Source organism: Electrona antarctica (assembly GCF_951216825.1).
Source record: "Electrona antarctica genome assembly, contig: scaffold_682, whole genome shotgun sequence".
In the NCBI taxonomy this organism is placed as follows: domain Eukaryota; kingdom Metazoa; phylum Chordata; class Actinopteri; order Myctophiformes; family Myctophidae; genus Electrona; species Electrona antarctica.
Window position 1 is genome coordinate 2,501 of NW_027638704.1, and position 14,150 is coordinate 16,650.

At 42.6% G+C, this 14,150-nt stretch overlaps 1 protein-coding gene across 4 annotated transcripts in view; it reads left to right on the forward strand.

Moving 5' to 3' along the window:
• The first annotated feature begins 13,891 nt into the window (after positions 1-13,891).
• Positions 13,892-14,150, forward strand: part of LOC306917812 (uncharacterized protein) — a 33,779-nt gene continuing 33,520 nt past the window's right edge. For all 4 annotated transcript variants that reach the window (XM_079530715.1, XM_079530714.1, XM_079530717.1 and 1 more), the window contains exon 1: positions 13,892-14,135. The gene's annotated coding sequence lies outside the window, so the exon portion shown is untranslated. The remainder of the gene's footprint in view (positions 14,136-14,150) is intronic.

The window sequence follows — 14,150 nt, forward strand, 5'->3', positions numbered from 1 at the left end:
GTCTGTCTGTCTGTCTGTCTGTCTGTCTGTCTGTCTGTCTGTCTGTCTGTCTGTCTGTCTGCCTGCCATGGTTTCATTAATCCACTTTAAGTGGATTAAAGTGGAAAAAAATCACACCCGTGTGAAGTGATTATCGAGGGGCGCTCTTATCATCGAGGAGGGAATACATTAAAGTCTAACTCATGTTGCTGTGATCAGGTGATGTAATGATGATGTCAAACAAACATTACATCATCTGTGTTGTTAAATGGGATTTCATGTGTGTGTGTTAGGGACTATAAACAAACACGGCGTTTTTAAAACAAACATTGACCTAAAAACGAACATTAAACCTCAAAAAGGAAGAAAAAACACACCCTGTCTAGTGTCAACTAAGTACATATGTATGTCATCAACGGGCTATCGGTTTCCCTCTGTGTTAAACATGTGCAGCAGTTGTATCTGGTTGGACCATAATATATATTATATTATAATGTAGCCTTCTTCTGACCAGTGTTTGGATCTATTGTATTATTGTGCCTCTTGTGCAGACCCAAAGAAAAATAATTCTAATGTGCGCGCGCGCGTGCGTGCGTGCGTGCGTGCGTGCGTGCGTGCGTGCGTGTGTGCGAGAAGCTGCTCACACGGTACAGACGCAACATTCACTGCTTAGATCAGGCACAATGTTTCTACTGAACCTCGGCCTTTGACCTTTCACCCCTGACCTTAAATAAACACTACAGGCATGACCTTAACCCCAGTGAGTGCCGACAGAATGTCACACATACTGTACTGTACTGTACTGTACTGTACTGTACTGTACTGTACTGTACTGTACTGTACTGTACTGTACTGTACTGGCCAATCACTGCTGACCCGCCAACTGGAGAGTGTATTTACAAACCGTCGTGATTCGGCGCTCTACCGATGACCTCACAGGGGGAAGCGATGACCTCACAGGGGGAAGCTTTATTTTCGCCGCAGTGAGGAAACCAAAATGGTAACAATGTGAGCAACGTTTCCTCCTGATGTTATTCTGCTCAGAGCTGCTTATTCAAAGCTTTAAAACATTTACGTTGCTCAATACTGTAGTCTACTGTAAACTACTGTAAACTGAGGAAGTCCTTTCAGATGAGAGTCTCTCCCTCTATCTGTGTGTGTGTGTGTGTGTGTGTGTGTGTGTGTGTGTGTGTGTGTGTGTGTGTGTGTGTGTGTGTGTGTGTGTGTGTGTGTGTGTGTGTGTGTGTGTGTGTGTGCGTGCGTGTGTGTGTGTGTGTGTGTGTGTGTGTGTGTTTGTGTAGGCTGCATGTATACAGTAGCCTATGTGCACGTGTTCATTTCTGTATATTGTCTGCGTGTGCACATGTTTTGCACACACATATATACTGTAAATTAAAAAACAATGTGGGTAATGGGAGAGGACAAGTGTATCTTGTTCACAAAAAAGTTTGGTTACTTGAAATTAATTAATCTCTGTGCAGGGAGGGAATTAGTCAAATGGGCGTCAACCGTCCAGGCTCTGCCCTACATGGGGTTATGTAGTGCGTGCGTGCGTGCGTGCGTGCGTGCGTGCGTGCGTGCGTGCGTGCGTGCGTGCGCGCAGGGCCGGTCCTGAGCAATCTGGCACCCGAAGCAGGATTTTTCGCCCAGACATTGGGGAGGCACTGCATGGTGAGGCACTGGGCAGTAGGAAGGGCCAGGCCTGTGCGTGCGCACGCACGTGCGTGCGTGCGTGCGCGTGTGTGTCTACTCGACTATATGCACGCAGGCATACCCTGTGTTTCCCCCGTTGGGTTTGGTGGTCGTATTACAATCCAAGAAATGCTGGTAGTGAAGAGCCTCGCCCTGCAGTCACTGACAACATCCCTCTAAACACACGCCCTGCTCTCACATTCAACACCCTGCCTCTAATGAACCCCCTGGTGGGGTCACAGGCTCTAATGAACCCCCTGGTGGGGTCACAGGCTTGTGCTAAGAGGGACACCGCTGGCCCAGAGGCCAGCAGGCAGGCAGGGGTGTTTTTGGCAAGCAAGTTTTGATTTTAGTTTTAGTCCTATAAGTCTCTTGAATAGTTTTAGTCACATTTTAGTCACCTGGAATGTCTTAGTGTTTAGTCTAGTTTTAGTCGACTAAATATCATTGGATTTTAGTCGACTAAATCTACAGTTGATTTAGTCGACTAAAATGTATTTTGGCGGGCCTTGATGCCGTCATATAGTGACTGTTCTTACACTTGCTGAAAATAGCAGATCTACAAGCTTGTAGATCTGCTATTTTCAGCACGCAACCAAGTGTAAAATGACTTATACTGGATCTCTTGTCCACTAGTCCCTTCCTAACATTTTAGTCTAGTTTTTATTTGTTGATGTAATTGTCAGTATATTTAGTCTTAGTTTTGGTCATCATGGCTTAGTTTTCATTTAGTTTCCATGTCGTTTTCGTCAGTGGAAAAAGGCAGTCGACGAACATTTTTCGTCATAGTTTTAGTCGACGAAAACAACACTGCGAGAAGGGCCTTTCAAACATGTTATTGCTAAGAGGGACCGCTGCCACGCGTTGTGAGCTTGTAGATCTGCTATTTTCAAAAGGTACAGATTGCATGTAACGCCCCGGGACTCGAACTCGGGCCTCCCCGCGTGAGAGTTCAACATCTTAACCACTAGACCAAAGGGATATCCCTCTGGACCAGTGGGAGATATTAGACTTTTGAGGCCATCAGGCAGAGGCTCTGAGCCACTCTGCTAGACTATAGCGCCACCATCAGGCTGTGAGCCACTCTGCTACACTATAGCACCACCATCAGGCAGAGGCTCTGAGCCACTGATACACATACAGTACATTATTGCATTCCGGATTGCCTTCTGACTGGATTTGCGCAGATGCACTAGATTATATGACTGAGTATATGACTGAGTATATGACTGAGTATATGACTGAGTATATGACTGAGTATATGACTGAGTATATGACTGAGTATATGACTGAGTATATGACTGAGTATATGACTGAGTATATGACTGAGTATATGACTGAGTATATGACTGAATATATGACTGAGTATATGACTGAGTATATGACTGAGTATATGACTGAGTATATGACTGAGTATATGACTGAGTATATGACTGAGTATATGACTGAGTATATGACTGAATATGACTGAGTATATGACTGAGTATATGACTGAGTATATGACTGAGTATATGACTGAGTATATGACTGAGTATATGACTGAGTATATGACTGAGTATATGACTGAGTATATGACTGAGTATATGACTGAGTATATGACTGAGTATATGACTGAGTATATGACTGAGTATATGACTGAATATGACTGAGTATATGACTGAGTATATGACTGAGTATATGACTGAGTATATGACTGAGTATATGACTGAGTATATGACTGAGTATATGACTGAGTATATGACTGAGTATATGACTGAGTGTATGACTGAGTATATGACTGAGTATATGACTGAGTATATGACTGAGTATATGACTGAGTATATGACTGAGTATATGACTGAGTATATGACTGAGTATATGACTGAGTATATGACTGAGTATATGACTGAGTATATGACTGAGTATATGACTGAGTGTATGACTGAGTATATGACTGAGTATATGACTGAGTATATGACTGAGAATATGACTGAGTATATGACTGAGTATATGACTGAATATATGACTGCACACGTACACTTTATACTCATCATTCACTGAGTAATAATCCAACGACGTCCATTAACCTACAGACTGTTCCTTTGTGATCTGGGCCAACTATAGAAGCCCATTGAGTTCTACAGCAACAGGCAACACAATGAGATTAGCAGATTACAGTCTGTATCATCATCATCTCATCCCCGGCTTTATTGGATTAAAACCCCTACAGTTTACCCCACTCTCCAATATCCCCCCCTTCAGTTCATCACGACTGTGGCTCAGGAGGTAGAGCAGGTCGTCCAATGATCCATGGGTCGGCGGTTCGAATCCCGGCTCCTCATGTCTACATGTCGAAGTGTCCTTGGGAAAGACACTGAACCCCAAATTGCTCCCGATGTGCTGGTTGGTACCTTGCATGGATTCAGCCGCAATCGGTGTATGAATGTGTGTGTGGATGGGTGAATGTAATGCACAATCTATGTAAAGGTGTGTGAATGGGTGAATGTAATGCACAATCTATGTAAAGGTGTGTGAATGGGTGAATGTAATGCACAATCTATGTAAAGGTGTGTGAATGGGTGAATGTAATGCACAATCTATGTAAAGGTGTGTGAATGGGTGAATGTAATGCACAATCTATGTAAAGGTGTGTGAATGGGTGAATGTAATGCACAATCTATGTAAAGGTGTGTGAATGGGTGAATGTAATGCACAATCTATGTAAAGCGCCTTGGATAAAGGCGCTATATAAATGCACCATTTATCACGTAACACAATAACTATGTTGTAGTGGCCACACTATGCACACTAAGATGTATGTGTCTATGGAGTTAACATTACTCTAATAGACCCCCAGGTGTTTTGTATGGAGTTCACATTACTCTAATAGACCCCCAGGTGTTGTGTATGTGTCTATGTAGTTAACATTACTCTAATAGACCCCAGGTGTTTTGTATGTGTCTATGGAGTTAATATTACTCTAATAGACCCCCAGGCGTTTTGTATGTGTCTATGGAGTTAACATTACTCTAATAGCCCCCAGGTGTTTTGTATGTGTCTATGGAGTTAACATTACTCTAATAGACCCCCAGGTGTTTTGTATGTGTCTATGGAGTTAACATTACTCTAATAGACCCCCAGGTGTTTTGTATGTGTCTATGGAGTTAACGTTACTCTAATAGACCCCCAGGTGTTTTGTATGTGTCTATGGAGTTAACGTTACTCTAATAGACCCCCAGGTGTTTTGTATGTGTCTATAGAGTTAACGTTACTCTAATAGACCCCCAGGTGTTTTGTATGTGTCTATGGAGTTAACGTTACTCTAATAGACCCGCAGGTGTTTTGTATGTGTCTATGGAGTTAACGTTACTCTAATAGACCCCCAGGTGTTTTGTATGTGTCTATGGAGTTAACATTACTCTAATAGACCCCCAGGTGTTTTGTATGTGTCTATGGAGTTAACATTACTCTAATAGACCCCCAGGTGTTCTGTATGTGTCTATAGAGTTGACATTACTCTAATAGACCCCCAGGTGTTTTGTATGTGTCCATGGAGTTGACATTACTCTAATAGACCCCCAGGTGTTGTGTATGTGTCTATGGAGTTGACATTACTCTAATAGACCCCCAGGTGTTTTGTATGTGTCTATGGAGTTGACATTACTCTAATAGACCCCCAGGTGTTTTGTATGTGTCTATGGAGTTAACATTACTCTAATAGACCCCCAGGTGTTGTGTATGTGTCTATGGAGTTACCATTACTCTAATAGACTCCCAGGTGTTGTGTATGTGTCTATGGAGTTAACATTACTCTAATAGACCCCCAGGCGTTGTGTATGTGTCTATGGAGTTAACATTACTCTAATAGACCCCCAGGTGTTTTGTATGTGTCTATGGAGTTAACATTACTCTAATAGACCCCCAGGTGTTTTGTATGTGTCTATGGAGTTACCATTACTCTAATAGACCCCCAGGTGTTGTGTATGTGTCTATGGAGTTAACATTACTCTAATAGACCCCCAGGTCTTGTGTATGTGTCTATGGAGTTAACATTACTCTAATAGACCCCCAGGTGTTTTGTATGTGTCTATGGAGTTAACATTACTCTAATAGACCCCCAGGTGTTTTGTATGGAGTTCACATTACTCTAATAGACCCCCAGGTGTTGTGTATGTGTCTATGTAGTTAACATTACTCTAATAGACCCCAGGTGTTTTGTATGTGTCTATGGAGTTAATATTACTCTAATAGACCCCCAGGCGTTTTGTATGTGTCTATGGAGTTAACATTACTCTAATAGCCCCCAGGTGTTTTGTATGTGTCTATGGAGTTAACATTACTCTAATAGACCCCCAGGTGTTTTGTATGTGTCTATGGAGTTAACATTACTCTAATAGACCCCCAGGTGTTTTGTATGTGTCTATGGAGTTAACGTTACTCTAATAGACCCCCAGGTGTTTTGTATGTGTCTATGGAGTTAACGTTACTCTAATAGACCCCCAGGTGTTTTGTATGTGTCTATAGAGTTAACGTTACTCTAATAGACCCCCAGGTGGTTTGTATGTGTCTATGGAGTTAACGTTACTCTAATAGACCCCCAGGTGTTTTGTATGTGTCTATGGAGTTAACGTTACTCTAATAGACCCCCAGGTGTTTTGTATGTGTCTATGGAGTTAACATTACTCTAATAGACCCCCAGGTGTTCTGTATGTGTCTATAGAGTTAACATTACTCTAATAGACCCCCAGGTGTTTTGTATGTGTCCATGGAGTTGACATTACTCTAATAGACCCCCAGGTGTTGTGTATGTGTCTATGGAGTTGACATTACTCTAATAGACCCCCAGGTGTTTTGTATGTGTCTATGGAGTTAACATTACTCTAATAGACCCCCAGGTGTTGTGTATGTGTCTATGGAGTTACCATTACTCTAATAGACTCCCAGGTGTTGTGTATGTGTCTATGGAGTTAACATTACTCTAATAGACCCCCAGGTGTTGTGTATGTGTCTATGGAGTTAACATTACTCTAATAGACCCCCAGGTGTTTTGTATGTGTCTATGGAGTTAACATTACTCTAATAGACCCCCAGGTGTTTTGTATGTGTCTATGGAGTTACCATTACTCTAATAGACCCCCAGGTGTTGTGTATGTGTCTATGGAGTTAACATTACTCTAATAGACCCCCAGGTCTTGTGTATGTGTCTATGGAGTTAACATTACTCTAATAGACCCCCAGGTGTTTTGTATGTGTCTATGGAGTTAACATTACTCTAATAGACCCCCAGGTGTTGTGTATGGGTCTATGGAGTTAACATTACTCTAATAGACCCCCAGGTGTTGTGTATGTGTCTATGGAGTTAACATTACTCTAATAGACCCCCAGGTGTTGTGTGTCTATGGAGTTAACATTACTCTAATAGACCCCCAGGTGTTCTGTATGTGTCTATGGAGTTAACATTACTCTAATACACCCCCAGGTGTTGTGTATGTGTCTATGGAGTTAACGTTACTCTAATAGACCCCCAGGTGTTCTGTATGTGTCTATGGAGTTAACATTACTCTAATACATCCCCAGGTGTTGTGTATGTGTCTATGGAGTTAACGTTACTCTAATAGACCCCCAGGTGTTTTGTATGTGTCTATGGAGTTAACATTACTCTAATAGACCCCCAGGGGTTTTGTATGTGTCTATAGAGTTAACGTTACTCTAATAGACCCCCAGGTGTTTTGTATGTGTCTATGGAGTTAACATTACTCTAATAGACCCCCAGGTGTTGTGTATGTGTCTATGGAGTTAACATTACTCTAATAGACCCCCAGGTGTTTTGTGTGTGTCTATGGAGTTAACATTACTCTAATAGACCCCCAGGTGTTGTGTATGGGTCTATGGAGTTAACATTACTCTAATAGACCCCCAGGTGTTGTGTATGTGTCTATGGAGTTAACATTACTCTAATAGACCCCCAGGTGTTGTGTGTCTATGGAGTTAACATTACTCTAATAGACCCCCAGGTGTTCTGTATGTGTCTATGGAGTTAACATTACTCTAATACACCCCCAGGTGTTGTGTATGTGTCTATGGAGTTAACGTTACTCTAATAGACCCCCAGGTGTTCTGTATGTGTCTATGGAGTTAACATTACTCTAATACATCCCCAGGTGTTGTGTATGTGTCTATGGAGTTAACGTTACTCTAATAGACCCCCAGGTGTTTTGTATGTGTCTATGGAGTTAACGTTACTCTAATAGACCCCCAGGTGTTTTGTATGTGTCTATGGAGTTAACATTACTCTAATAGACCCCCAGGTGTTCTGTATGTGTCCATGGAGTTGACATTACTCTAATAGACCCCCAGGTGTTGTGTATGTGTCTATGGAGTTGACATTACTCTAATAGACCCCCAGGTGTTGTGTATGTGTCTATGGAGTTGACATTACTCTAATAGACCCCCAGGTGTTTTGTATGTGTCTATGGAGTTAACATTACTCTAATAGACCCCCAGGTGTTGTGTATGTGTCTATGGAGTTACCATTACTCTAATAGACTCCCAGGTGTTGTGTATGTGTCTATGGAGTTAACATTACTCTAATAGACCCCCAGGTGTTGTGTATGTGTCTATGGAGTTAACATTACTCTAATAGACCCCCAGGTGTTTTGTATGTGTCTATGGAGTTAACATTACTCTAATAGACCCCCAGGTGTTTTGTATGTGTCTATGGAGTTACCATTACTCTAATAGACCCCCAGGTGTTGTGTATGTGTCTATGGAGTTAACATTACTCTAATAGACCCCCAGGTCTTGTGTATGTGTCTATGGAGTTAACATTACTCTAATAGACCCCCAGGTGTTTTGTATGTGTCTATGGAGTTAACATTACTCTAATAGACCCCCAGGTGTTGTGTATGGGTCTATGGAGTTAACATTACTCTAATAGACCCCCAGGTGTTGTGTATGTGTCTATGGAGTTAACATTACTCTAATAGACCCCCAGGTGTTGTGTGTCTATGGAGTTAACATTACTCTAATAGACCCCCAGGTGTTCTGTATGTGTCTATGGAGTTAACATTACTCTAATACACCCCCAGGTGTTGTGTATGTGTCTATGGAGTTAACGTTACTCTAATAGACCCCCAGGTGTTCTGTATGTGTCTATGGAGTTAACATTACTCTAATACATCCCCAGGTGTTGTGTATGTGTCTATGGAGTTAACGTTACTCTAATAGACCCCCAGGTGTTTTGTATGTGTCTATGGAGTTAACATTACTCTAATAGACCCCCAGGGGTTTTGTATGTGTCTATAGAGTTAACGTTACTCTAATAGACCCCCAGGTGTTTTGTATGTGTCTATGGAGTTAACATTACTCTAATAGACCCCCAGGTGTTGTGTATGTGTCTATGGAGTTAACATTACTCTAATAGACCCCCAGGTGTTTTGTGTGTGTCTATGGAGTTAACATTACTCTAATAGACCCCCAGGTGTTGTGTATGGGTCTATGGAGTTAACATTACTCTAATAGACCCCCAGGTGTTGTGTATGTGTCTATGGAGTTAACATTACTCTAATAGACCCCCAGGTGTTGTGTGTCTATGGAGTTAACATTACTCTAATAGACCCCCAGGTGTTCTGTATGTGTCTATGGAGTTAACATTACTCTAATACACCCCCAGGTGTTGTGTATGTGTCTATGGAGTTAACGTTACTCTAATAGACCCCCAGGTGTTCTGTATGTGTCTATGGAGTTAACATTACTCTAATACATCCCCAGGTGTTGTGTATGTGTCTATGGAGTTAACGTTACTCTAATAGACCCCCAGGTGTTTTGTATGTGTCTATGGAGTTAACGTTACTCTAATAGACCCCCAGGTGTTTTGTATGTGTCTATGGAGTTAACATTACTCTAATAGACCCCCAGGTGTTCTGTATGTGTCTATAGAGTTAACATTACTCTAATAGACCCCCAGGTGTTTTGTATGTGTCCATGGAGTTGACATTACTCTAATAGACCCCCAGGTGTTGTGTATGTGTCTATGGAGTTGACATTACTCTAATAGACCCCCAGGTGTTTTGTATGTGTCTATGGAGTTAACATTACTCTAATAGACCCCCAGGTGTTGTGTATGTGTCTATGGAGTTACCATTACTCTAATAGACTCCCAGGTGTTGTGTATGTGTCTATGGAGTTAACATTACTCTAATAGACCCCCAGGTGTTGTGTATGTGTCTATGGAGTTAACATTACTCTAATAGACCCCCAGGTGTTTTGTATGTGTCTATGGAGTTAACATTACTCTAATAGACCCCCAGGTGTTTTGTATGTGTCTATGGAGTTACCATTACTCTAATAGACCCCCAGGTGTTGTGTATGTGTCTATGGAGTTAACATTACTCTAATAGACCCCCAGGTCTTGTGTATGTGTCTATGGAGTTAACATTACTCTAATAGACCCCCAGGTGTTTTGTATGTGTCTATGGAGTTAACATTACTCTAATAGACCCCCAGGTGTTGTGTATGGGTCTATGGAGTTAACATTACTCTAATAGACCCCCAGGTGTTGTGTATGTGTCTATGGAGTTAACATTACTCTAATAGACCCCCAGGTGTTGTGTGTCTATGGAGTTAACATTACTCTAATAGACCCCCAGGTGTTCTGTATGTGTCTATGGAGTTAACATTACTCTAATACACCCCCAGGTGTTGTGTATGTGTCTATGGAGTTAACGTTACTCTAATAGACCCCCAGGTGTTCTGTATGTGTCTATGGAGTTAACATTACTCTAATACATCCCCAGGTGTTGTGTATGTGTCTATGGAGTTAACGTTACTCTAATAGACCCCCAGGTGTTTTGTATGTGTCTATGGAGTTAACATTACTCTAATAGACCCCCAGGGGTTTTGTATGTGTCTATAGAGTTAACGTTACTCTAATAGACCCCCAGGTGTTTTGTATGTGTCTATGGAGTTAACATTACTCTAATAGACCCCCAGGTGTTGTGTATGTGTCTATGGAGTTAACATTACTCTAATAGACCCCCAGGTGTTTTGTGTGTGTCTATGGAGTTAACATTACTCTAATAGACCCCCAGGTGTTGTGTATGGGTCTATGGAGTTAACATTACTCTAATAGACCCCCAGGTGTTGTGTATGTGTCTATGGAGTTAACATTACTCTAATAGACCCCCAGGTGTTGTGTGTCTATGGAGTTAACATTACTCTAATAGACCCCCAGGTGTTCTGTATGTGTCTATGGAGTTAACATTACTCTAATACACCCCCAGGTGTTGTGTATGTGTCTATGGAGTTAACGTTACTCTAATAGACCCCCAGGTGTTTTGTATGTGTCTATGGAGTTAACATTACTCTAATAGACCCCCAGGTGCTTTGTATGTGTCTATAGAGTTAACGTTACTCTAATAGACCCCCAGGTGTTGTGTATGTGTCTATGGAGTTAACATTACTCTAATAGACCCCCAGGTGTTGTGTATGTGTCTATGGAGTTAACATTACTCTAATAGACCCCCAGGTGTTTTGTGTGTGTCTATGGAGTTAACATTACTCTAATAGACCCCCAGGTGTTGTGTATGTGTCTATGGAGTTAACATTAGTCTAATAGACCCCCAGGTGTTTTGTATGTGTCTATGGAGTTAACATTACTCTAATACACCCCCAGGTGTTGTGTATGTGTCTATGGAGTTAACGTTACTCTAATAGACCCCCAGGTGTTTTGTATGTGTCTATGGAGTTAACATTACTCTAATAGACCCCCAGGTGCTTTGTATGTGTCTATAGAGTTAACGTTACTCTAATAGACCCCCAGGTGTTGTGTATGTGTCTATGGAGTTAACATTACTCTAATAGACCCCCAGGTGTTGTGTATGTGTCTATGGAGTTAACATTACTCTAATAGACCCCCAGGTGTTTTGTGTGTGTCTATGGAGTTAACATTACTCTAATAGACCCCCAGGTGTTGTGTATGTGTCTATGGAGTTAACATTAGTCTAATATACCCCCAGGTGTTTTGTATGTGTCTATGGAGTTAACATTACTCTAATAGACCCCCAGGTGTTGTGTATGTGTCTATGGAGTTAACATTACTCTAATAGACCCCCAGGTGTTTTGTGTGTGTCTATGGAGTTAACATTACTCTAATAGACCCCCAGGTGTTGTGTATGGAGTTAACATTACTCTAATAGACCCCCAGGTGTTTTGTATGGAGTTAACATTACTCTAATAGACCCCCAGGTGTGGTTAGAATATTGAATGTATTCTCTGTGTATTTTTGGTTTCTTCCTGAAAGCTGAAAAAGACCCGTAAATAAAAATAACGTTTTTGCTTCTCACCAAAACAAAGGCGGGTTGTGTCATTAGAAAGCCTACTTTCCTTAGTGGGAGCACTCTGAGCCCCCCACCACACGTATAAAAGGTACTTTTTGGCCAGAAAGGGATTCTTTTTTCACCGGAGGAAAAATATTCTCTATATCGGTAGAGGGCGCAGCAGAGTAACTAAAAGTATTTATTTCCCTTTTGGCCAAAAAGTACCGTTTATACGTGTGGTGGGGGGGCTCAGAGTGCGTCCACTAAGGAAAGTAGGCTTTCTAATGACACAACCCGCCTTTGTTTTGGTGAGTAGCGAAAACGTTATTTTTATTTACGCTAAAGACGAGAGGCTGGTCTGCATTCATGCGAGCGGCGGAAGTTGAGAGTAACATAGCTCTAAATGCAACGCATTAGAGCTATAGAGCGTTGCAGTCCAGCCCCCTTTCATGACGACGCCAGGCCCAGTCCCGCCCCCTGTCATGACGACAAACGCAATATTTTGGACCAAACAAATAATTACAAAGAAGAAAAACAACAAAAAAGGTGTTTGAACCTGCCGATTTGTTCTTCTTTCTAATTCTTTGTTTGGCCCAAAAAATTGTGTTTGTTGTCATGTTTTGTCACGACAAGAGTTGGCTTTGTACGAGGCTCTAAAGGTCTTTAAATAAATACTTTTTGAAAAGTCTATGAGGAAAATGAACGGGGAATCATTTCCTGGGCCCTGGTAGGGGGCGGGACTGCGACGCTCTATAGAGGGTATGCGCATGCATAAAGTGAATAGCAGATCGAGTGGCAAAGTGAATTTAATGTTGTTTAAAGTCATTTAATGGAATCAAATAGGACTTTTCTGATTGGATGTCTGGGCTGTCACTCAGTATGCGTTCCCGCATAACTTCCGGGTTTGATGATGATGTCACGCGCATACCCTCTATACAGTGTTGTCAGTTACTGGAAGGTCGGAGGTCGAAGGTCAGAGGTCAAGACATTCCACAGGAAAGGGAGTAATGGAATCTCAAGAAGGGGAAGCTAGTGAACCAGAATGCCTCATTGGGTTATCAATAATAGGCCGTATATGGATCTGCTCCCTCATTGGTCACCCATACATAAGATACAAATCAATATAGCAATTAACATAAGTTTAGCCCTTGATTCTTAGTCAGGGTGGTGGTCCCCGGGTTGATTCTATAGTCAGGGTGGTGGTCCCCAGGTTGATTCAGTCAGGGTGGTGGTCCCCAGGTTGATTCTATAGTCAGGGTGGTGGTCCCCAGGTTGATTCAGTCAGGGTGGTGGTCCCCAGGTTGATTCTATAGTCAGGGTGGTGGTCCCCAGGTTGATTCTATAGTCAGGGTGGTGGTCCCCAGGTTGATTCAGTCAGGGTGGTGGTCCCCAGGTTGATTCTATAGTCAGGGTGGTGGTCCCCGGGTTGATTCTATAGTCAGGGTGGTTGTCCCCGGCTTGATTCTATAGTCAGGGTGGTGGTCCCCGGGTTGATTCTATAGTCAGGGTGGTGGTCCCCAGGTTGATTCTATAGTCAGGGTGGTGGTCCCCAGGTTGATTCTATAGTCAGGGTGGTGGTCCCCAGGTTGATTCTATAGTCAGGGTGGTGGTCCCCAGGTTGATTCTATAGTCAGGGTGGTGGTCCCCAGGTTGATTCTATAGTCAGGGTGGTGGTCCCCAGGTTGATTCTATAGTCAGGGTGGTGGTCCCCAGGTTGATTCTATAGTCAGGGTGGTGGTCCCCAGGTTGATTCTATAGTCAGCTTAAGGATCTCTCATTTTCAACAAATGCTCATTGCATAGACACACACACACACACACATACACACACACACACACTCACACTCACACTCACACTCACACTCACACTCACACTCACGCACACACACACACACACACACACACACACACTCACACACACACACACAGGTGATGTCACGGTGCTGGGCAGGGCCAAGGGAAGGAAGGAAGCACCAGTTAGCAGGCTAGTCTGCTCAGCAGGGGATTAGACACACACACACACACACACACACACACAGTGAGAGGAGAGCCGTGGCTGTAAACTCTCCCTCCTCAGACAGCTAACCCTAACCATCCACCCAGCCATCCCATAATAACAGAGGAAACATGGCAGCTGTTTGACAATGACAAGGACACTTTGTGGACACAGGTAAGTGCACACACC